Below are 23,621 nucleotides of genomic sequence, written 5' to 3'. Positions count from 1 at the left end.
GGCCGAGCTCAATTGTGCAGAGCTGCCATGGCCTGTCCGGTTGCGCGCCGAGCCTCAATGAACGGCCAGGCGTCGGTGGTCGCTCTGGTGTGGAGACGCTTGAGGAGACCGAGGGGCTGGTCGCGTCCCCTGCGGGCGAAGTCGGCGGCCGAGGCAGACTGTCCTCGGAGGAGGAAGCCGAGCCGAACAGGTCCAGGAGTTGCTGCCTGCGCTCCCGGGTGAGCTCTTGGCTCGTCGCCCGGTGACTCGTCCCTGGCCGGTGCGCGGTGCGGGAGGTGTGTGTCCTGGCCGCGTAGTCAACGGCGACGAGCGTTGTGGTGCTGGCGCCTCCTGGATGGTGGACAGCGACGGTGGCCTAGGAGATGGCGAGGCGTCGTGGGCGGCCCCTGGAGATGAGGTGCGCCGGCGGAGGCCCTCCGGGTGAACAGCGGCTCCCCGGGCTGATGGAGAACGGCGGGCCGCGGCTGCGGCCTGTAGCAGGTCGCCCGGACACGGGCGGATTGGGCGGCGTCGCTGGCCGCGAGAGACCCTCCGGGACGTGATGAGGCTGTGGTGTTCACAGAAGGTAAGACCCCGTCCGTAGGAGAGCGGCGAGATGGATATGGCGTTCACGGCCGTCAGAGGCACGGCTGGGACGCTGGCGGCGTTCACGGCCGTCAGAGGCCAGGCCAGGAAGGTGGCGGCGTTCACGGCCGTCAGAGGCAGAACCGGAAGGACTTGGCGGCGTTCACGGCCGTTAGAGGTGTGGCCGGTTTGGCGGCGTTCACGGCCGTCAGACGTGGGCCAGAAGGAAGTGGCGGCGTTCACGGCCGTCAAGGGCAAGGCCGGTTTGGCGGCGTTCACGGCCGTCAGACTTAAGCTCGGAGAGGTAACCGCGGCATTAACTGCCGCGGGGAGTACGACCGAACATAGGTCGTAATTGCCAACAGGAAAAACTGCCGTTTATCGAGCAATGAGGCCAAGGCTGGCCTCCAGAGCTCGGAGGGCGTCGCAATGCAGCTCTTACCAGTGACTTGGTTCGAGGCGACTGAGGCGAAGAGCGATGCCGAGTACCGCTCTTATATACTGTCCGCTGTAGCGTTTCAAACACGAGAAAATGATTTCTCGACTTGCCATCTAGTGGCGAGCGCACGAACCACCATCCGGCGCGGGACTGCGCGCGACGGTGTGTCGATGGTGTGTTCGCGAAGCAGTGACCGCCACAACGGAAAAGTAACCTGAATTCTAGACTTGCAGGATGCTCCTTATGTGGAGAAGAGCAATACAAGCGACACCTGATTCTCGGCATACTCTTGACTGGGAATTGTTCTCGCACTAGCCAGGAATCTACTACGAAGAAACCGATCAGCTGAGACAGGCTGAATCGGCATGGAAATTAGTGATAAAACTGAGCGCAAAAGAATTAGAGATCAGACATCAGCAATTGCAAGACTATATGGAGGAAACCGCAATACAGTGGCGAAAAGTAATAGGCAACGCTCAGTTAGGTTGCCGAAACATTATGAGGATAATAGAAAAAGAAAATACCAAACTGATCACGCTGTTGACACAAATAGAAACGCTATACAAAACGACTGACAAACGACGAGGGCTGCTAGATGCGGTCGGGTCGGTCAGCAAAATATTATTCGGAATGATGGACGCCGACGATCAGAAACTAATAGACGAGCAACTGCAAACGTTACGAACAAACGGCAAGGTACTACAGCACGCAGTAGCAAATCAAATAAGAGTAATCAACGCCACAATAGCGCACTTGGACGAATTAGAAAATACTTTACTAAAACTATAACGAAAATCTGATAATGAGTGCGATAAAACGACTAGAACAACGGTTGACCGAGTCCACACTACAGGCAGACGTAGACGAACTTACTAATCCTGACAACGATAATGAATGATTTAACGAAGGACACGGAAAATGTAATAGACTACCTGACATACGGGAAAAACGGAATGATACCGACACGACTATTACCCATCAAACACATAATAACAGCCTTCAAAGAAGTGGCTACACAATTAACCATGGGATTACACTTTCCTTTTAAAATCCAAACTGAGCACTGGCAGACAATACACACATACATTACTTTTAGCGCATATTCAGATGGTCCATACATATACACAATCTTGCGATTTCCGGTAGTAGCATACTCTATATTTAAACTAGTTAAAGCAATACCGTTACTGGTACACGATCATGCGAATGTATTTGCCTATATAAAAATAAACCATCCTTTGTTAGCTATAGATAAAGAGAATCACCACTACAAATTACTAGAGGAAGTAGAGTTAGAACGCTGCATACGAGAAACAAACACATACACATGCGAACAGAACTTCGCGACATATTATGCGGAAACAACAGCACCATGCGAGGTGCAAATATATACACATACACCAGACAGTTCAATTACTGCGAAAAGAATCATATGATATCTAACACACCGTTGTGGATAGCATTGACGGAGGAGCAAGCGTGGCTTTATTCCACGGCACATAAGCAGGAAATTAGCATTAAGTGCGAAAAGCAAAAAGAAGAGAAAATTATATTAGAAGAAACCGAAAAAATAAAACTAAAAGATGATTGCAAATTAATCACACCAAACGTAATATTAAAAGCGCGAAAAATTGAGGGAATAAAATATATCCAAAACTACCTCCCCGAGTACAATATAACATTAGAAATAAAAAATAAAGACACCGATAAGAATAAGTTAGCGAAAACCGACACATTACGACAAATAATTAAGAACCCCGTAAATTTAATCAAGTTAAGCATAAGTCTAGAAGAAATAAGAGAAACTCTAGAAGATAGCGATTATAACTTACTCAAAAATAAATACACTGTATACTCTATGGGAACAGGCACCTGCGTAGTAATAATAACTATAATAGGATTAATAACATGGCGCACAAACAAAAACAAAAATAAAAAGCAAAAGAAAAGCGAGATGACCGCACAGAGGCGCCGCGACGATGCTATGTTATATTAGTCATAAGCATACGATTATATTACAGTTATGCGACAACATATGTAAACTAGCAAGTAAGATCACCTTCCATCGAAGGGGGAGGGATGTCACGAACGCCAAGTAAGGGACACATGGAAGTCGAAACTCTCCATGGTTCCCTTCTATCAAAGGGGGAGGGATGTTGCGAGCGCCGAGAACGCAATCACGTCCATCGCTGACAAAGCGGATTGCGGCAAGCGATACTTTACCCGACGAATTATTATTTTATCAAGCGATAGCGATTACCAACGCTACCATGCTAATCGCGCATTTATTGCGTAATCGCACAACGTGAAGCAACTGCTAACCGGGTTGCGCAGAAAGCCGCCGCGCGACCCAAAAATATACCGCGAACGCTGACGAACATTTTGATGACACGGCAAGGATGGCCGCCTGGAATAGGATAAAAACGGGAGACCAATATTAGGAGAGAACTCGTCGAGATCCGCCATGCCGTCACGTCTGTCGCGGTCCGAATTAACAAGGACAACCTGTATTAATTTTTTAATAAAGTTTATTTAGTATCGAACAAAGTGGTGAGCGCCCCCTTTCCGCCGATTCCTTCATCGATCCCCGAAACGACCCGCACAACATTTCTGTATTGCTTAGTGTTTTTGGAATCTCATTTATTCTGTTGGAATTCGATGTTTTAAAACATTTGTATGATTAAGATTTTCACCGGGCAAATGAAAACAATCGGCATTTTTCCTTATTAATTTTTCAACATGTTCACCTCTTCATTATTTAAATGCTCAAGTCTTAATGCAATTATTTTATTCTTCCTTTCATTTTGATTTATGTAGAAACATGATCTTGAATTCGAATTTGTATTAAGATTTTCATTTGAACTTGACTTTGAGTTTGAATTTGAGTTCGCACAGGAACTTGTATTTGAGCTTGCATTTCAGTTCAGGGAGTTTGAGATTTCTTCATCATTGGTTTCAAATTCATATATTTCAATTGTGGGAATTAATACCCTTTCTTCTTCTTCATTTGTATTTATTACTCGTAGATAGGCTTTACCGTCCCTAACTGTAACTAAAGCATCACCTAAGTAGATACCGTCTGTTACAATTAATCGCGGAACATATCCTTCCTTTAGTTCTGAATTCACAACTCGAATATGCATTTGTGAGATTGATCTAGCAGGAATTATAAATTCTTCTTCTTGTTCCTCTTTTAATAAAAGGTATAATAATCATTCCATTCTAATTGATTTTCTTGGTAATTAATATTTACTTGAAATTGTTTGAAGAAGTCTGAACTCAGAATTCCATGTTGTGGTATCGGAAAATTATCTTCCACCAAATGAAAAGAAACTGGACATCCTAAGATATCTATCAGTGCCAATCCTAAGCTGGTCACGTGATGCGTTGTAATTCCACTTAGTTTCAAAATTTCATTCCCGTCCACGAAAGTATCTGGTATTATAATACTTCTTTTAATTATATTTAATTATATTCGGCCCATTGTCTACAAGGAAATTTAGAGTTTCTTTAAAATTTAAGCTTTCTAATTTCATTGTTGGTACCTCCTCAATATAGGCTAAATTTATTGTTCTACATTTGATTCGATTTGAGCGTTGATTTTCCGTGCGGGGCGGACATTGGTTTTTCCCGGGGATGCCCCATTCCTCACGGGAATCTGCCCGTTTCCCTGAGTTTGTAAATTTTGTCTAGAATTATTTCCATTGTTGTTATTTCGATTGTTGTTCAAATTATTATTATAGCTATTATTACGAGTGCCGTTATTATTATTATTAAAATTCTTTTCCGACATTCCTCAATAGTGTGCCCTAATTTTTTACAATATCTGCAAGTTATTGAATTTTGATTATTCCAACTTGATTGAAATCGTGGAAATGGGGGTTGTACTCGATTGTTGTTTTTTATTATAATTATTGTTATTTAAATAGTTATTATTATTTCACATATTTTGGGAAAATCCCAATCTATTTTGATTTTGATTTTTATTAATCAACCAACAACGATCAGCTGTATGACCTGCCTTTCGACAAAATTGGCATGTTATTATTTCAACTTCAATGCGACGGATTGAAGCTCGTTTTTCAGCTGGCGCGTTCTCTGCGAGTACTACACGTCTTATCATGTTTCCAGTTTCTAATTCTTTTTCCGCCTCAATTGCCCGTGCCTCTACTTCTTCAAATGTTCCTTCTTTTAATATTATTATTTCTCTATTTAATTCCAAACTTAATATTCCGGTTTCTCTTTTTTGTGCATCAAGAATTCGTTTTCCTAATGTTGTATCCCGGATGGGCTACGACGTTAATATTAGGGATAGTCGGGTTCATTAAGCCTAAGGAGTTGAGACTCCGAGCAGGATCAAAAGAATGTAGGGATCTTCTTGAATTCTTTAACACACACTTTCTTTATTTTAACTGATTTATTCTCACAAGTGCACAGATGCTTGATATATTAACAATTATATTTTACACACGGTTAAACGTCGTCGAGTGACTCGGTGCGTATCGCGTTATTCTGGCGGCCGACGGCTGAATATGTCACTTGAGATGCTGATAGTGCGGTTCGCGGGAACTTCGCTACGAGATTCAGTAATATCTCGAATAACGATTATTATAAGTCCGATTCCGGACGACACGTAATTTTCGACTCTTCCGATTCTGCCTTGTATGGTCGACTATATAGACTGGTCGATGCCCGATCAGCATTCTGATCGGTTGATCGTGTGATATTGATTGATCAATATCACGCCTGGTTCGATCAGCAAATTGAGGAATTTACTGATAGACTTTTCGCAATATTCTCCCGCGATGCATTTCTGCGGTCTTTCGAAAGACTGATTTCAATTTTGGCGATCACGCATTTGTGTTGTGTTTCGAGAGACTTTTTTCGAATTTCATGCGGACTAATTTTGTTGCCATGCGGAATACTTTTATTATTAGTTGTAGATCTGGCTACAACACTAATTCCCTAACTCGATTTGCATATGCTGCAATTTTCTCATCTCTCTTTTGATATAAAAAGGCTAATCGTCCTTGCGCTTCATAAACTGTTTCTCGCGGCCCGTATTTTGCTCTCAAAAATTCAATTAGTTCTTGCATGTTTTCAAAGATTTTTCCCAATATTGATGAGCTCTATGAGCATCTCCTTTTAATTTATTACGTATTGCCCGAACTAGAATTACTTCTTGCGTGGGTGCGACCATACTTAATGCTTCTTCGCAACCCTCGACGAAGTAAACAAACGGAATATTTTCTCCATCAAAATTAGGCACTGCTTCTAACGCGTCTCTGATTAAAAATTGTAAAAAATTACTTATCATTCCTTCTCATGATAAATTAATAGTTTGGTTTCGTTGCCGTTGCTGAAGCTGTTGTATCGTTCGTTGTTGCTCCCCAATTAGCCTCCATAATTCATTAATGTCTGTCTCCTCTGAGTTTTCCATGGTGTTTCTTGATGTTGATTGTTGATGTTGACCAGATCTTTTCATATTCTTTATTTAATTATTTTGTTCACTTTTTCACTTGTTCACTATCGTTTCTTTCCGTTTTAGTATCCCATCGCTGTCATCAAAAATTTCCTTCCGAATGTTACGTTCTGATTGTCTGTTTTTGGATCAATACATTTAAGTACTTTACCCTGGAATTGGACCGTTTGTGAATTAATCAACCTCGAATAAGAAACGAATTTTATAAATTTTATCACGAATCTTTCTTATTAATTTGATTATAATTAAGATAATTTATTTCAAAATCAATTTCTCTTAATTTATATTTAGGAATTTGCTTGATTATTTTAGTTTTAAATTGACTTTCCAATTTTTTAAGTTTTAAGAATAATGGGAACGGATCTTTATTTAAAATTATCGTTTGATTTAATTGAAATCTTAATCTTTTAATTTGAACTCTGCGCCCATCTCTTTTGGGCATGAATGTCTTTGAAATTAATTATTTATTATTGAGATTCTAAATTCAAATTATTTAGTCACAATATCATTGGCTGCGACTGAATGGTACGCTACGCTATTGTCAGCGATCGAATTTGGATTTACAATTATTTTGATTTTAATCAAGAAGTATTAAGAAGAATAAGATTTCAATTTTCCATTTACCTTAGTTTTAAATTACCTTTATTTAGTCGAGGAGGCTTTTAAATTTTAAATTCTTCTAAGAGAAATATTACAAACAAAGATTTATTATAAATTTAAAGATTCAACTCTAAGGTTGATCTAGCATGATTTATAAGTGATAATACGAATTGACTATTGCTATCGCCACGCTTTACAGAGCTTAACTTGACCTTGTCTAAAAATCTCTTTCAATCTCTTTCACTTTTATGTTTCTGATCTGTTAATTTTTCCGCACGCATATTTATAGGTGGAAATGGTCAGAACCACCGCGCGAGCATCTCACCACTTCTTTCTCTCGAACCCATAATTAAGAAGGGGAAAGTTCTTTCTCAGAGGTGTCATCTGAATCCTCGTTGGTAACAGCCGTAGCATGGTACCAACAGGAATTTAATCAATAAATCAATATATCAATATCTTTATCATATAGCATCCATTCCTTCATTTAAAAAAAATTATAAGATTTAGATAGCCGTGACACTGAAAATGGAATTTCACCAGATCAATCAAAATTGCACGCCGTAAAAAACTTTCCTACGCCCAAAAAGGTAAAAGACGTGCAATCATTCATTGGATTAGCCGGGTATTACAGAAAATTTATCGAAGATTTCTCACGAATTGCAAAACCATTAACAAAATTAACAAAAAAGGGAGAAAAATTCGAATGGACCGAAACATAGCAAAATGCGTTTGGCATGTTAAAGAATAAATTAACGACGACACCGATATTGAAATATCCCGACTTCACGAGAGAATTCCTTCTAACGGATGCATCGGACTATGCAATAGGAGCCGTCTTATCGCAAAGCGAGCTGGCATACACGACGGGTAGATCAAGACCGACCCGTCGTGTATGTCAGCCGTGTATTAATGTATTATCACGAGTGGAACAGAATTATAATACGAATTATAATACGACTGAAAAATTATGAAAGAATTATAATACATTATATGAAAGGATTATAACGAATTATATACAAATTATACGACTGAAAAAGAATTACTCGCAATAGTATGGGCAAAAATAAAACATTTCAGACCTTACTTATACAGGACAAAATTCAAAATAATTACTGACCATAAATATGATTATTCAATATAACAGATCCACGTTTAATGGAGATTAAAGTTGGAAGAATATGATTACGAAATAATACACAAAGCTGGGAAAGCCAACGCTAACGCTGACGCATTTAAGCTGTAACATGGCGGCAATAACTGAAGAACAACAAACTGACGACGCCGCGTCAGAAAAATAATACGAAGAAAAAGATAAGAAACAAATATTATACGAATACCATGACGCACCTGTGGGAGAACACCAGGGCGTTGAACGGACACTAAATAGAATACGATTACACCACAACTGGTCAGAATTAAAACGAGATGTTGAACAATCTCAAAATGTGAACATTGCCAAAAGAATAAATTGCGACGACGCGCTAAAGCACCATGCTAACGGATTAATGCTAACGGATATGCTAACAAAACCATTTGAAAAATGCACGTTAGATATCATAGAACCATTGCCTATAACAACGATGGGAAACAAATATATACTGACATTTCAGGATAGCTTAACAAAATTTAGCAAAGGAATACCGGTACAAAACCAAGAGGCGATAACAATAGCAAAAGAATTCGTGAAAATCACATTAGAATATGGAATCCCAAATAAAATCCTGACCGACCAAGGAACAAACTTCACCAGCGAATTATTTAAAAACACATGTAAATTACTAAAAATACAAAAATTGCAAATAAGGGCCTACCATCCGGAAACAAACGGAGCACTTGAAAGATCACATCGGACATTAATCGAATATTTACGACACTATATTAACGACGATCAGACAGACTGGAATGAATGGATACCGTATGCGATGTTCGCGTATAATACGACATCGCACATCGCTATGAGTTTCACACCGTTCGAACTGATTTACGGGCACCAAGCACCGCTACCTACGGCCTTAACCAACTCACCTAACCATCGTAGACATACGATGATTATGCACAAGAACTCCGCGAAAGGATACGAGCAGCGAACTAAATAGCGAAAGAAAGTGTCAAAGCGAAAAAACAAAAAGCAAAGGAAAACGACTACGACTACGACCGAAAAACAAAAATATGCACGTTCGAAGTAGGAGACAAAGTACTATTACACGACGAAACCGTTCGACGAGAGTGATCGAAAAAATTAGATGCGTTATGGATTGGACCCTATGTAATTTTAGAAAAAACAGGCGATGTAAATTATAAAATAAAAATGGGACGCCGAACAATAAACGTGCACGCGAACCGAATCAAGGCGTTCGTCGAAAATTAAAAAGAGAAAACAAAACATAAAGAGCATAATAAAAAATACAAAATTATAAAAAATAAAACGATGGGACTTACCAACACAGGAAGCCCAGCAAATCTGCATACAATAATTCTCAGGACAACGGAATCACTATATACTTACAACTACACAAATAACTAAATATACTACAAACTACACTACAAATTATACTACACTGCAGTCATGCATAGTATCAGGCCGCCCCCAGGCCTCTCGCGGGATTGGCCGCGGGGTCATTCCCTATATCGTCCTCGTCCAGACTGGCGGCTACCTCCAATGGATTATTCGTCGCATCTACCTCTACGACAGCCAAAACTATAACAATAATTGAAAATAACTAGCAGCAATTAAAACATTTAACAAAAAGAATAAACTCTCTGTATAAGACACAAATACGAAAACGAAACGAGGATTGATAGATGGAATAGAAACTGTTGCCAAGACATTATTTGGAACAATGGACAATGATGACAGAAAATTAATATAACGAACAATTAAATATTTTACATAACAAATAGCAAACGACAGAGCACATAATAAAAAATCAAATCAAAATTATAAACGCGACGATAGCGCATATAAACAATCACGAAAAAATAATTCAAAATAATAAAAACATTTTAGCTGACGCAATCAAAAAATTAGAAACGACAATAACAGCAGAAATAAGTAGCGAAAACATAAAGGAACATTTTATAATTACCAACGCAATACTTGACGAATTGACACAACACGCGGAAGACACACTAGAATATCTAACTGCGAAAAGTGGAATACTACACCCGCGACTAATAGACGCCACTAGAAGAGATAATGGAAAATCTTAAGGAAGCAACCACACAAACCTCAAGAATTATATTTCCCATTTAAAATAAGGGAAGAGGATTGGACTACGATAGAAAAAGTAACAACGATGAGCACACATTGTGACAAAACAGACGTTTACACAATCCTACATTTCCCGCTAATTTCACTTCCGACATACGAAATACTAAACATAATACCGATACCTGTACCACACAAGCAAAACATGTCCGCATTAATAGAAATAAACAATCCACTGATAGCCTTAGATACTGACAGACACACGTACGCAAGACTGACTCACGAAAAGTTAAGGCAATGTAAAGAAATAAATGCAAATTATTTGTGCGAACAAATCTTCCCAATTAGCAATGTTAAGACCGACTCACTATGCGAAATAGATATATATGTAAAAACCGATAACCGTTATAAAAATTGTAAAATTAAATATATATCAATAAAAAATAGCATATGGATAACCTTAAGTAATTCATATTCTTGGTTATATTCCACATCAGCGAAACAATCTTATGTAAAAATAATAAAGAAATCCGTAGAACTATTACAAATACAGGAAAAATAACGTTATCAAGTAATTGTAAAATAGTTACAGCAGACGCGATAATAAAATCAACAATTACCAACCATGGAAAAGAAATAAAAACTTATCTACCAGATTATAATATTACCGTACTGAGCGAAACTCAAAGCGAACAAAACAGAAAAAATTAAATTAAAAATAATACAAGACCCAACAGACCTGATAGAACTAACAAAGAAATTAAACAAAATGAATAATGAAATAAACATTAACACGAGATATTACTCTTTTTACAAAAACACTTTGTATATCCTATATCCATAAGCAGTACATTAATAACAATAACTATCATAACAATAATAATTGTAATAAAAAATAAAAAACAACAGAACACTACTAAACAAATACTAGTAGAATTAAATAGGAATAGTGAACTACGTACTAGATCACGCCGTTAGAAGAAGCGAGAGTACGCGATTCTAAACAAACGATTGTAATAAAAAATGTATCGAAATGAAATTTTTGTAAAAGCGAAAACTTCGTACTTCGGTTTTTCTTTTACTAACGAGGAGGGGGGGTAGTTGTAGCCAGACCTACAACTAATAATAAAAGTAGCATGGCAACAAAAGTCCGCATGAATCTCGGAAAGTTTTTCGAAAAACGACACTGATTGCCGAAATTGCGAACAGCCTTTCGAAAGATCACAGAAATGCATCGCGCGAGAATATTGCGAAAAGCCTATCAGTAAATTTCTAAATTTGACGATCGATCCGAGCATGATGTTGATCAATCAATATCACGCAATCGATCGACGCAACCGATCGGAATAGTGATCGGGCATCGATCAGTCTATATAATCGGTTACACAAAGCGGAATGAGAGAGTCAAAATTATAAGTCGTGCGGAATCATTATTATATAAGTTGCGCAAGATATTACGGAATCCCATCGCCAAGTTCACGCGAGCCGTATTATCAGCAGCTCAGGTGTCGTCGGCCGCCCGAGTAACGCGAGACGCGCCGAGCTGCCCGACGACGCGTAAACGTGTGTAAAATATAATCGTTATAATATCAAGTATTTGTGCACTTGTTAAAATAAATCAATTAAATTAAAGAAAGTGTATGTCAGTGATTTCACGAGGATCCCTACATTCTTTTGATCCTGCTCGGATTTCCAACTTCTTAGGCTTGAACCCGACTATCTCAAATATTAAAAATAACGTTGTAACCCATCCAGATACAACACATTGTATTGTTATTGATATGTTATTCTAAACACGTTATTTACCATAAATATCATCACATGTCTCGAAGGGCTAAGATGCCTGCCCGGTAAGCAGGAGATCCAGGTTCGATTCCTAGCTGAGGTGGTATTTTTTCGCAAAATAATAATTACGAGTTTTCACGACTGGTTCGTGACCCGGTCGTGACGCACACCCTCCCTTCTTATTTGGGATCCGGGATTATACCGTTTTTCAAAATAATGTGACCTAAATATGTCATCCCTTTTCTTAGAAATTCACATTTGCTCGGCTGTAATTTCAAATTATGATTTCTCAATTTTTGGAACACTTTAGTCGCTTATTATGCTCCTTTAAATTTGATTCGTAAACGACGATGTCATCTAAATATACAAGGCATCTTATGCCCTGTATTCCCGCTAACACTGAATTCATTAATCGCTGAAATGTAATGGGCGCATTTTTTAACTCGAAAGGCATTCGGTTAAATTCGTAATGTCCGTACGGCGTGGAGAAAGCCGTCTTGTTTTTATCTTTGTCGTGCATTGCTATTTGATGGTAACCTAACACGAGATCTAGCGAGAAGTATTTTGCATTCCCGAGCTGATCGAGAATGTCCGTGATATTCGGTAACGGAAACGAGTCTCCTATTGTTAAATTATTTAGTTTCCGAAAATCTACAACAATGCGTAGTTTAGATATTCCGAACGCATCGGCCTTCTTCGGAACAATCAATATTGGTGCGTTTCACTGACTTGTGCTTGGATAATTTTTTCCTCGAGCATTTTCATTATCTGCTTATTCACCTCCGCCTTATGTTTCTCGGGCAGGCGATACAGTGGACATTGACCGGTGCGCTATCCATGCGCGTGGTGATATGTTGCACCGCGATCGTATGCGAGAGTGAGTCACTTTCCAAATATATCACCGTAATCATTACATATTTGCTCCAACGTTTCTTTCTCTTCAATGTTAAGGTGATCTGTGCGTAATTGTTCTTGCACTCGTTTTCTTCTTTCGCCTACAGTCTCGGTGTCCTTTTTCACCGTATTGAGCATTTTAGCGCTTTGTGTCTCTATCTCTTCTAAATTTATCATTGGTGTGCTTATTTCAACGAGTTCTTCTGTCCTATTTATTATACTTATCAGTGAATTCCTCGGGGTTCACCAGACAGCATCCGATAAATACTCCTGGCTTCGGTTGCTCTTGCTTTATTATATTTACTTTTGGTAAGTTTCTATTGGTAAATATTTCAATTATTGTTTCGCTACGTGATTTCAGCAGTACTTTTTGGTATGGTTGCAATTTTAGATTTGTTTTGCCGATACTTAATATCTTTTTTCCGTGATCGCATCTTGTCTTTTGTTTGGCTAGGAAATTAATTCCGACTATTCCTTCGTAATCCATAGGAAAATCATCTCTCACCACGTATACTGAGTGGCGAATTTCTTCCTTTCCTAATTTTATTGTTAATTTCTTCCTTTCCTAGCGTGTGGATCTTATGTCCCGTCACGTCGGTTAACGTAATGCGTTTCTCACGCGCCGGAGTTTCGCTTTTGAAATTTCCTTCCTTTGAAATTTTCATCAAGGTGAAGGTAGCAAGGTGAGAGTGTCTAGCAGAAAAGTTGCCTTATCCTTTTTTACTTCTTTTATTGGTAGTGTTACCAATTCTAGCTTATTGCGCGCTTCTCCTCGCGTTACTTGTGCAACTTGATACTTCTCGTGCGCGTAACCCTGACCTTCGGTCTGTCGCTTTCTTCACTGCTACTGCTGCTTAACGCTGAGTCAACGCTCTCTCTTCGCGGTTTATCTCGCTTCGTCTTTATCATAGTATTTATTTGCGTTTTATTGGCATTATTATTTGCATTACTATTTTTGAATTGGCGGGTGTCTTTTTTGATTTTACCGTGAAGTATCCAGCATTCTGCAAGATTATGTCCTGCTTTCTTGCAGTGCGTGCAGTATTTACTCATTGTGTTTATACGCGGCTGTCTGTCTGGTTGTGGTAGAGGGAATCGGCTCGTGTATTTATTCGTTCGGCAGTCTCTGCCGTAGTGCCCTGTCTTTCTGCATTTATGACATTGCGGCAATCTATTCTCGCGAATGGATGGGTGGAGTATACTCGCTTTCGGACGTACGAAATTCCCCGTTGGTCCCTTAAATTTTTCCTCCGCGCTCGCGCCGGCTATGGCGTCTTGCAACATTGTGTAATGTTGCGCACGCACTAACAACTTTATATAGTCTTGCAATCCTAGCTGAAAGTTGTATAAGGCTTATTGTTGTATAATTTTTAAGATCGCTCTCTTCGATTCTGCTTTGCCTTGTCACCCTTCGACTATGAACTCATATAATTCCATGGTTATTTTATCTGTGCGTAATCCGAACGCTCTTGCCGATTCTCTCGGCTTTTCAATGTATTGAATTCTAGCTGCAAATGTGTGGTACTCTTTTTGCTGAGATAGCACATTTCCAGCTCTCACTTTAATTATGCAAAGTCGCGTATATCTCGCGTTTGGAAATCGGTGATTCTTCCTTTTAATTTTGTGCATAATATTGCTTCTAATAGCGTGCTTTCCTCTCTTGGACTTGAGTTTTTTATGACATACGTTGCTAAAAATTCCGGCAGTTTGTGCGAAGCTCCGTCGAATTCCGAAATCATATCGCGAGCTTCTTTTAATCGCATGTACGCGTTCACTCGGGATTCCGCGAGTTCCGGACGTCGTTCATCGTACACTGGTATACAATTTCTCTCAGTTCATTAATTCTTGCGTCTGTATCCCGATTGTAATTTGTCATTTCTAGCTGGCTCATCCGGTTCTGTAACGCTCGCATTCCTTCCAGTATTTCGGTGAGCATCATATCCCGCGAGGTTTCTGAATCGGTTTTCCAGTGTTGCTGATTTAGAATGGCTTTTTAGGCTCTCATTTGCTTTGCTTTCTCCACTAACTTTATATCGGTTACACGTCGTTCTTCTGCGATCGTAACGGCATGTCTGACGACTAATTTGCCATTTCTATCTGGCTTGCGTCTCGCGAAGCGATATGACATTCGATCGGATCGAATACGCTGCTATCATAGGATGTCTGCGAAAATTCTCTGTGGTTGGTTCCGCTCATGCGTTCGTATCGTTACTTACGTCGGATTTTACGTCTGTCGGGCGTAGTAAATCGTCGTCGCGTTTCTTGTTATTCGGCAGTAAACTGTTATCAATGTCGCTGAGCGAGAACACGCGTTCAGTTGTAATGTTCGGATGTAACTTTGGCTCTCTAAGCTATCGTCGGAATAATAGTCGTTTAAGTCACGACGCACGTTATCGCGTGGATTGCTCGTATTTTCCGCCCCTGCCGGGCTCGGAGGGCTCGGACTAACAATAAACGCACGGCGGCCTGTATCGCTATATAACCATGACGCGTTTCTCTCGACGGATGTTCGATTGATGTCTTCATTCGACATCTATTTCACCGCTTTGCTTAATATCTATTGCGCTCGCTTTTAATTTTCTATGACTTACATTACGGTCGCAATTTGCATGCTGTAGCAGCTGTGTTTGTTCGCCTGTTTCGGCGCCTTCTCCGGTGTCGCTGATATAGTCGCTGGCTGTTCTACCGGGTGTCCCTGCTGGGTGACGCGACTTAAATTTAACACACACAAACGAGAGCATTTATTCAATCGAGAGTTTCAATACAAAGTTCCGGTAACAGAAATACACTGATATTAACGCGCACACCGTGTCACGTGTAACGGTCACATTTGAATATACGAACGAATACTGAAAACAGACGGATACTAAAGCGCGCAATTTACTATGTTTTTTCTACTATTATAGTCTAATTAATCCGAGCTAACTAGAGTCGGTTATGACATCACAAGTTATGACTTGATATTTTTCAACTAAACTGTTCTCTATTCTCTTATCTCACTATTCTCACAATGACTCTCAGCAAAGCGTGTCTGATACGTGTGTCTTCCCGATGGAGAGTGCCACGTTGCTCCAAATCACCGTGGATCGGAGCACGGATCAAAAAATCTAGAATAATCCCTTCAATCAAAATGTCTTATACCATTTTGCACTATTTGCAGTAATTTTCGAGTTATTAAAATTAAAGTACTCGTAGGACGGCCCAGCATAACGACAATGGCCATCCGGCGCTCGACGGAGCGCGCGCGGCGAAGAAAAGGATAGTAGCCGCCGTTCACGCTTCCCATCCGTCCTACGGGTCAGACGAGCGAGCACTTTTCCCTGCACGCTCTTATTTGTGCAACTTTAATAACTCGAAAATTATTACGAATATCGCAAAATGGTATAAGACATTTTGATTTATCTCGCTCCCCCCCCTGTATATATATATATATATATATATATATATATATATATATATATATACACACACACAGAGTGTTTCACAGTTATGGGAACTATTTTCGTGTAGATAGAGTGAGGTAAACTGAGTCGAAAAGTCCTCTATCATTTTGCAATTTTTGCAATAGTTAACGAATTATTAATTCTTAAAAATTACCGTATTAGCCCGGCCATTAGCAAATGCAAGCACGCAGTAAGATATTCCCGTCCGGCCATTATCGTTGCTAGGCGCGCGAAGAATTTTTTTCTTCAAGCGGCAATAGTTATAGCTAATATATTGAAGAAATCAATTCCTAATTTTTAATTAATTATTAAGAATTAATTTAATAATTCATTCTTATAATTAATAATTTTTATTAATTAATTAATAATTTTTAAGGTAATTTTTAAGAATTTAAGAATAATTCGTTAACTATTGCGAAAATTACAAAATAATAGAAGAAGACTTTTCGACTCAGCTTAGCTCGCTTTATTTATATACGAAAATAATCCTCATAGCTGTGGGACACTCTGTGTATGTATACAAAGTGTCTCCAAAAAAATAGCTAAGCGGTTACATGCAGATAGAGTAGACTAAACCAAGTCGAAAAGTCCTGTACTATTTTGTGATTTTCGCAATAATTAACGAGTTATTAATTTATGAAAATAGTCAAATTACAAGCGCGCAATGAGATAAAAACCAGTGAGATATGCATTCGCCGTTGCTAGGCACGTGTGGAGCATGCTAGGCGCATGTAACATATGTAGATGAAAATGTAACCAATGCCGTTTGCAATCAACACGCATGCCTAGGCAAACGCGTATCTTACTGAGCGGCTCTATTTCACCGCGCTTACAATTTTTTGGGGAACACTCTGTAGATATATATATATATATATATATATATATATATATATATATATATATAATATTAATAAAAAAATATGTAAATTAATATATGTTAAGAATAGTTATAAAAGATATAGCTTAAGAATATAGCTTGATATATAATTTGTTCTATCTCTCATCAGTGTTGTTAAGATTTTCTCCATTCTTTCAGAATCACTATTAGATTCACTGGAAAGTATTTGATTCCATGATACCATGATTAAACGAAAATGGATTGAAATGGATTGAAATTTTCAGAAGTACACACTCGTCAACGTTGAAATGAATCCATTTCAATGTCCAGTGCTTTTGTATCCGTTTACATGTATAATAGTTTCACACACACGTACGGAAAAGTTTTTTGTATTCAATTGGATTACATTGGATTGAAAAACTGCAATTCCTATCTAGAAATTAAAAAATGAATTGAGCAGTATTCACGATCCACTTTTTAAAACTGAATTTATTTCTGGATTGAAATGTATGAAACGTGTTTCATTCAATTCCTACAATAAATACAAAGTGGGCATTAAAATGGATTTATTTCAACGTTCACGAATGTGTATTTCTGAAAAATTTTAATCCATTTTCGTTTACTGGGTAATTCGGCAATATTGATTATCATATCTTCTTCCATATTTTACTGATTTTTAATTATAAAATATATATATTAATTAATACTTTATTAATGTGAAAATTCAATAAAAGTTATTTAATTATGTACTATATACAGAGTGTCCCAAAACTGACGCATTTTCTTTTAAAAGCAGATTCTTTGGAACATTCTAAGACGAAAATTCTAATACGAAAATGTCAAGGCTATAATAATTTTTAACTTATTGGCGATTAAAGTTCTCTAATCATAGAGCTGATATTCGCGCGCTCAAACATGGTGATATGACAAGTGATAAAGGTTCCACCACGAGGGTCCTCTTACAACATCGAGAAATATACAATGACATTCTTATTAAGAAAGTATTTCTGTTTCAGAACTTATTTGTATTGTTGTACCCCGGATGGGCTACGACGTTAATGTTAGGGATAGTCGGATTCGTTAAGCCTAAGAAGTTGGAACTCCGAGCAGGATCAAAAGAATGTAGAGATCTTCTTGAATTCACACACTTTCTTTATTTTAATTGATTTATTCTAACAAGTGCACAAATACTTGATATATTAACGATTATATTTTATACATGGTTAAACGTCGTCAGGCGCGTATCGCGTTACTCTGGCGGCCGACGACCGAGTATGTCATCTGAGATGCTGATAGTACGCTCGCGTGAACTTCGCTATGAGATTCGGTAATATCTCGTGTGATTATTATAAGTTCGATTCCGGATGACACGTAATTTTCGACTCTGCCGACTCTGCCTTGTATGATCGGTTATGTAGAATAATCGATGCCCGATCAGCAATCTGATCGGTTGCGTCGATCGATCGCGTGAAATTGATTGATCAATATCATGCTTGGTTCGATCAGCAATTTGAGGAATTTGCTGATAGGCTTTTCGTAATGTTCTCGCGCGCTGTCCTTGCGGTCTTTCGAAAGACTGATCGCAATTTTATCGGTCATGCATTTGTGTTGTCTTTCGAAAGACTCTTGCCGAAATTCATGCGGACTACTTTTGTTGTACTATTAGTTGTAGATCTGGCTACAACATCCCCCTCCCCCCGTTAGTAAAAGAAAACGGAAGTACGAAATTTTCGCTTTTTACATAATTTTTCTTCCGATACATTTTTTGTTATAATCGTTTGCTTAGAATCGAGTACTTTCGCTTCTTCTAATGGCGCGATCTATATTACGTGAGTCTATTTCACTATTTCAGTTTGTTTTTTCTTTCTTATTACAATTATTATTGTTATGATAGCGATGATTATTATTAATAAGCTATTAATTGATACGGGATATACAAAGTGTTTTTTGTGAAAAGAGAGATATTTCGTTATTGTTTATTTCGTTCTTTATTTTTCGTTGTTATTTAATTTCTTTATTAATTCTGTCAGGTCTGTCGCGTCTTATATAACTTTTAATTTAATTTTTTCTGTTTTGTTTACCTTGAGAGTTTCGCTTAGTAGTGTAATGTTATATTCTAGTAGATAAGTTTTTATTTCTTTTCCCTTGTTGGTAATTGTTGATTTTATTATCGTGTCTGCTGTAACTATTTTACAATTACTTGATAACGTTATTTTTCCTGTATTTGTAATAATTCTACGCATTTCTTTATTATTTTTACATAAGATTGTTTCGCTGATGTGGAATATAACCAAGAATATGAATTACTTAAGGCTATCCATATGCTATTTTTTATTGTTATATATTTAATTTTACAATTGTTATAACAGTTGTCGTTTTCTACATATATATTTCGCATAGCGGGTCGGTTTTTACATTTCTAATTGGAAAGATTTGTTCACACAAGTAGTTCGTATTTATTTGCTTGCATTGTCTTAATTTTTCGTGAATTAGTTTTGCGTACGTGTGTCTGTCAGTATCTAAAGCTATTGATGGATTGTTCAATTTCTCGTTTCAATTAATGCGGATATGTTTTGCTTGTGTGGTACTGGTAGTGGTATTATGTTTAATATTTCGTATAGTAAAAGTGAAATTAGCGGGAAATGTAGGATTGTATAGACGTTTTTTTGTCGCAGTGCGCGCTCATTTTCGTTACTTTTTCTATTGTAGGCCAATCCTCTTCCCTTATTTTAAATGGAAAATATGATCCTTGCGATATTTGTGTGGTTGCTTCCTTAAGATTCTCCATTATTTCTTTTAGCGGTATTAGTCGCGGGTGTAGTATTCCATTTTTTATCACAGTTAGATATTCTAGTATGTCCTCCGCGTTTTGTGTCAATGCATCAAATATTGCGTTGGTGATTATAAAATGTTCTTTTATGTTTTCGTTACTTATTTCCACTGTTATTGTCATTTCTAATTTTTTGATTGCGTTAGCTAAAATGTTTTCATTATTTTGGATTATTTTCTCGTGATTACTTATATTCGCTATCATCACATTTATAATTTTAATTTGGTTTTTTATTATATGCTCTGTTGTTTGTTATGTAGGATATTTAATTGTTCATTGATTAGTTTTCTGTCCTCATTGTCCATTGTTCCGAATAATCTTTTGGCAATAGTTCCTATTCCATCTATCAGCCCTCGTTTCGTTTTTGTATCTTATGTTTTACAGAGAGTTTATTCTTTTTGTTAAATGTTTTAACCGCTGGTAATTGTTTTCAATTATGATATTATAGTTATGACATGACCCTTTGTTTGTAAGTTGTAACATAGTGCATATGTTTTGCGTTTTTAGAATGCATCCTTCTATTTGCTCTGCTCGTTTTTCGATTGGTGAGATATCTATTTTTATAACTATTTTCCAGAATGAATCGATTATGTTTAGTTTTCCTATTTCCTCGAAGTATATTTCGGGGTGATGTTTGAAGTTCTCTACTTCAAATGGTAGTTTTTCTTCTCCTTCTCCATTGATTATCCATATCTTTATTCTTAATGTTAAAATAAAAATTCTTATTTCTCATGAAGAGTTTGCGGTGTTCGAAATCGGCGTTTCTTTTTTATCATATTCCCTGGCGTAATATTATTTTATTCTTATTTCACTATCTTAGTTAAAAAGACTCTCCTGTAAATCTGTTGAGCTTGTTTTTTATAACGTTTATCATTTCTCTTGGTGTCTTTTTTTTATATCGGTGTTAAATATTCCGTGTGATCCTTCTAATATTTCATCTCTTTTTCGCGATAAATCTACTGCCTGCATCTCGTCAGTTGTCGAGACATCTTCATTGAAATGAGTTCTCACGAAAATTGTTCCGATCGCGACGCGTCGCCGCTGGTGTTTGATGATGCTGCCGCGGCGGAGATGTCTGATGATGACTTTGACATCGTGGACGATGTGAGTACGGAAGAGTTTTTGAATGTTCCTGCCGCTCGCGAGTATGTCCGTCGCATGCATGAGTGGCATCCGCCTGATAGGGTTACGGAATTGCCCTGATCCTAAAGCTTTATGAGATGCTTGTCACTATGCCTGAGGCTGATATAGAGGTCGATGACGAGGAAGATCCGGATGATCCGGAGGGTTTGCTCGCCAATGATTTAGACGAGCACGAGCTTCCCGCCCCTGCCGGGTAATTCCTAAGACGCCCTTGTTATAGTTTGTAGTGTAATGCTGTAGTGTACTTATTAATTACTAGTGTAATTGTTAGTTTGTAATGATTTTTTGTAGTGTAACTTTGGATTATTTTACATCTTCAGCTTTGCTGAGCTTCCTGTATTGGTAAGTTCCCTGATTATTTTTATGTATTGGTAAGTTCCCTGATTTATTTTTATTTTCTTGTATCGTGAGCTTTTTATTTTATCTCCTTTTAATTGTCGATAAATGCTTTGATTCGGTTCGCGTGTACATTTATTGTTTGGCGGCCCTTTTTTATTTTATAATTTACGTCGCCCGTTTTTTCTAAAATTACATAAGATCCGGTAACGTCGTCCGCCGATAAAGGTCCGGTCTAGTTTTTTCGATCGCCCTCGAACTGTTTTGTCGTGTAGTAGGATTTTGTCTCCGGCCTTAAAAGTATGTATTTTCGTTTTTCTATCATAGTTTTCTTTTGTTTTTTGTTTTTCTTCTTTGACGCTTTCTTTTGCTATTTGGTTCGCGACTCGTATTCTTTCACGGAGTTCTTGCGCATGTTTTTCGACGAACGCCTTGATTCGGTTCGCGTGCACGTTTATTGTTCGGCGTCCCATTTTTATTTTATAATTTACATCGCCTGTTTTTTTTAAAATTACATAAGGTCCAATCCATACGCATCTAATTTTTTCGATCGCCCTCGTCGAACTGTTTCATCGTGTAATAGTACTTTGTCTCCTACTTCGAATGTGCATATTTTTGTTTTTCGGTCGTAGTTTTCCTTTGCTTTTTGTTTTTCCTCTTTGACACTTTCTTTTGCTATTTGGTTCGCGGCTCATATCCTTTCGCGGAGTTCTTGTGCATAATCATCGTATGTCTACGATGGTTTAGGTGAGCTGGTTAGGGCCGTAGGTAGCGGTGCTTGGTGCCCATAAACCAGTTCGAACGGTGTGAAACCCATAGCGGTGTGCGGTGTCGTGTTATACGCAAACATCATACGGTATCCATTCATCCCAGTCTGTCTGGTCGTTGTTAATATAATGTCGTAAATATTCAGTCAATGTTCGATATGATCGCTCTAGTGCATTTGTTTCTGGATGGTAGGCCGTCGTTTGTAATTTTTGTATTTTTAATAATTTACATGTGTTTTTGAATAGCTCGCTTGTGAAATTTGTTCCTTGATCGGTCAGGATTTTATCTGGGATTCCATATTCTAAAATATATAATTTTTGTGACAAATTCTTTCGCTACTGTTGTCGCCTCTTGGTTTTGTATCGGTATTCCTTTGCTAAATTTTGTTAAACTGTCCTGAAATGTCAATACACATTTGTTTTCCATTGTCGTTACAGGCAAAGGTCCTATCGATATCGAACACGCATTTTTCAAATGGTTTCGTTGGCGTATCTGTTAGCATTAATGATGCTTTAGTGCGTCGTCGCAATTTATTTTTCTGATACTGTTCGCATTTTGAGATGTATTATACAACATCTCTTTTAATCCTGGCCAGTTGTGGTGTAATCGCATTCTATTTATCGTTCGTTCAACGCCCTGGTGTCCTCCTATAGATGCGTCGTAATATTCATATAATATTTGTTTCTTATCTTCTTCTTCATATTGCTTTTCTGACGCGACCTCGTCAGTTTGTTGTTTCTCTACTATTGTTGCCACATTACGACTCAATGCGTCAGCATTAGCGTTCGCTTTTCTAGCTTTATGTATTATTTCGTAATCATATTCTTCTAACTTTAATCTCCATCTGATTAAACGCGAACTGTGATCTATTACGTTAAATAATCAAATTAACGGTTTGTGATCAGTAATTATTTTGAATTTCGTCCCGTATAAGTAAGGTCTGAAATGTTTTACTGTTGCAAGTAATTCTTTTTCAGTTGTGTTGTAATTTTGTTCCTCGTGATAATACACGGCTGGCGTACGCGACGGGTTGGTCTTGACCTATGTCGCCTTGTGATAAGATAGCTCCTATTGTGTAATCCGATGCATCCGTGGTTAGAAGGAATTCTCTTGTGTGGCGGTCACCGCCACTCCGGCCCTGCACCGAGCGCGCCGGCGCGCGCCGCCGCGCTGCCACGCGCCGACACCGTGGGCCCGCGCACGGGAGTGACACACGCTCGCCACGAGATGGCCAGCCGTCCGACCGTCTGTTCGTGCGCGAAAAGCCGTAAGGCCCGCCCGCGCACGAGAG

At 38.4% G+C, this 23,621-nt stretch overlaps 1 pseudogene; it reads right to left on the bottom strand.

The window, feature by feature from the left end:
• Nucleotides 1-3,921: 3,921 nt before the first annotated feature.
• Nucleotides 3,922-6,684, bottom strand: LOC148936892 (uncharacterized; annotated as a pseudogene).
• Nucleotides 6,685-23,621: the final 16,937 nt, after the last annotated feature.

This window comes from Pogonomyrmex barbatus, unplaced genomic scaffold (genome assembly GCF_055798465.1).
Source record: "Pogonomyrmex barbatus isolate J1 unplaced genomic scaffold, ASM5579846v1 scaffold19, whole genome shotgun sequence".
In the NCBI taxonomy this organism is placed as follows: domain Eukaryota; kingdom Metazoa; phylum Arthropoda; class Insecta; order Hymenoptera; family Formicidae; genus Pogonomyrmex; species Pogonomyrmex barbatus.
Note: the sequence above shows the minus strand (reverse complement) of the source record. Positions and strands in the feature narration are given on the sequence as shown.